At 39.1% G+C, this 2,911-nt stretch overlaps 1 non-coding gene across 1 annotated transcript; it reads right to left on the minus strand.

Moving 5' to 3' along the window:
* Positions 1-949: 949 nt before the first annotated feature.
* Positions 950-1,110, minus strand: LOC114005290 (U1 spliceosomal RNA). Its single transcript, XR_003547168.1, has one exon. It is a non-coding gene; the product is annotated as a U1 spliceosomal RNA (small nuclear RNA).
* Between the last annotated feature and the right edge of the window lie 1,801 nt (positions 1,111-2,911).

Genomic DNA, 2,911 nt, shown 5'->3' on the forward strand with positions numbered 1-2,911 from the left:
CCACAACTGTATATACCAGAGGCAGTGTGGGAAAAGGAAAGGAATTAGCATGGGGAGTGAGGTAGGGAATCAAGGGGTTAAAAAAAAGCAAAATATCTAGGAAACAAGAAATAGAAAATTATTTGTTGAGGGATCAGCAGTTAGCGTAATGGCTATGTCGCTGGACTCCCATGTAGTCAACTAAAGTTCACGTCCCGGACCTGGTGGCTTAAAACTCACACCGGGCACATGTGCATGTGTACCCAAGATCCTGAGAGGAGAATGGAGGAGAAGGGAGTGTGGTGTGGCCATCCCCCCCGGGGTGGGGTGATTCTTCGCTTTTTGTCTCTCTCTGTCTGTCTGGCAAGCGCACGCGCCCTATAGCGAAAACCTCTCAAAAAAAATTATTTGTTGATAGCATGATGTATGGTAATATCCTTGATAGGATGTATTCTGGATGGAAAATCTCAGTTTGTAAACTGTACTGATGCACAGTGTATGACTGTAAATAAGTAAAGATATTATTTTACTATATTCTTTAAATAATCAAAATCAGTACAAAAAAAAAGTCCATGATGTACAAAGTATCAACTTTTTTAGTTTTTTTGCCATGGGGCGTGTTAAGGCAGTTGTATCTTCATCCTATGATGTACCTCCATTTTGAACTCGTTTTTATATCAGAAACTTGCTTTCTCTTTTTTGCCTAGAGTAGACAGAGTGATTAACATTCCTACTGCCTTTGCTAAATAACCCCAAACTCCCTGCCCTAAGATGTTCTATAACAGGGGCTGGCAGATGGTCTGATGGTTAAGGGTGCTGGACTCCCATGTGGCTCACTGCCATTTGACTCCCAGACCTGGCGGCTTGCTTTCTCATTTTCCCTCTCTTTCTCTTTCTCTCATTCTGTCCCTCTCTGGTTAAATTAAAATAAATAATTCTTAAAAAAAAAACCAGATTTTTTTTTTCTTCATGGGAGAGCGTGGATGCAGACTCCCACTACCACAAATTATGCAGCCCATTTCCTGCATTTGGGAAAATCACAGAGGTCAGCACACCCACAGTGCAAGGAGTGAGTCTTGCCCTGGGAAAACCACCTATGTGATCACGGTGTTTCCCCTGCCAGGTAAGTGCATTAAAAAAAAAAGTTCTATGGTGATATGACCAGTAGCCAGTGGACCCATTTGCCCTGAGTCATGAAGGCCATTAAGATTCCCTTGTGTTTAGGTAGGGATGGGACATACCCTTAGGAATGATTAACCTGCTTGTTTTGCTTCTGTAAACTGCTTCTGCATGGTAAACCCCCACACCCTTTCCTTTCAAACCCACCATGCTTTGTCATGTCATATAAAATGGTTAAAAACATAACACAATGAAAAGACTGGCACCTTCCATAGTTGCTTAAAAGACACACATCTCATTGATAAAGACATACGTAGATTTGAAGACTGGAAAAAGACATGACATGCCAACAGAAGCCATAACAAACACACAAAAAAGCCAGAGTCAAGAGACCCTGATATCATACAAAGCAGACTGCAAGATAAAAATAATAAAAAGAGGCAAAGGACACTATATAATACTATAAGGATTAATTCACCAAGAAGATGTAACAATTATAAATATTTACATACCCAACACTGGGACAACCAAATGCATAAAAATGAAGACTGTTAGGTCTAAAAGGAGAGAGAGACTGCAACACACAAATTGCTGGGCATTCCAACACCCCACCATGGCCACTGGACAGGTCATAAGACAAAGGAGCCAACTGATATCACAAACTAAATGAACCTGACATACAACATTCCCACCATAACTACAAAATAAACATTTTTATCATCTTCACATGAACAGTTTTGAAGACTGACCACGTAACAGGGCACAGGGCACAAAACAAGCCTCTACAAATTTAAAAGTACAGAAACTACATTCAGCATTCTCTCTGACCACAAGGGAATTTGAAATCAACAACAGAAAAAGCCTTTGAAAACACATACAAATATGGAAACTAAACAACCTACTCCTGAACAACTTCAAAATTACTGAAAAAATTAAGACTGGAAACCGAAGGTTTATAGAAACCAATGAGAATACATGACTTGCCATAATCCTTGGGACACACTGAAACAAGTCATGTGAGGGAATTTTACAGCAATTAATGCTTACAAGGGAAAAGAAAAATGAAACGAACATAAAGGTGGCAAATAAATAACCCAACACATCTGAAGAACCTATAAAAGCAACAACAAAGAAGACCACAAAATACCAGAAGAAGAGAAATAAGAAAGATTAGAGCTGAAATAAATACAATAGAATAAAAGTACTCTATGAAAAAAAAAATCAATGAAACAATCTACTTTTTTTTTTTTTTGAGAGGTTTTTGCTATAGGGCATGTACGCTCACCAGAAAGATAGAGAGTCAGAAAGCGAGAATTCACTCCTCAGGGGGGATAGCCACACTGCAGCCCCTTCTCCTTCATTCTCCTCTCGGGATCTTGGGCTCACACACACATGTGCCTGGTGTAAGTTTAAGCCACTGGGTCCAGGACTCGAACTGCAGTTGACTAAATGGGAGTTCAGCAACATTGCCATTATGCCAACTGCTGGTCCCAAGAAAACTACTTTTTGAAGAGGATAAATCTAATTTACAAACCATTAGCTACGCTAATCAAGAAAAACAGAGAAAGCAATTAGATAACTAAAATCAGTAATAAAGCAGGAAATATTACAACACATCTATCAGAAATACAAAAAATTATATTAACACCAATAAGTAAGAAAACCTAAATGATATGGGCAAATTTCTGTGCATATACATGCTACCTAGACTAAACCAGGAAGAAATAGAACACCTGAATATAACAATAACAAACAATGAGACTGCATCAGTGTTAGTCTTGTGACAAGGAAAACCCCAGATCCCGATGGCTTT

This window comes from Tupaia chinensis, unplaced genomic scaffold (assembly GCF_000334495.1).
Source record: "Tupaia chinensis unplaced genomic scaffold, TupChi_1.0 Scaffold143616_1, whole genome shotgun sequence".
Classification (NCBI taxonomy): domain Eukaryota; kingdom Metazoa; phylum Chordata; class Mammalia; order Scandentia; family Tupaiidae; genus Tupaia; species Tupaia belangeri.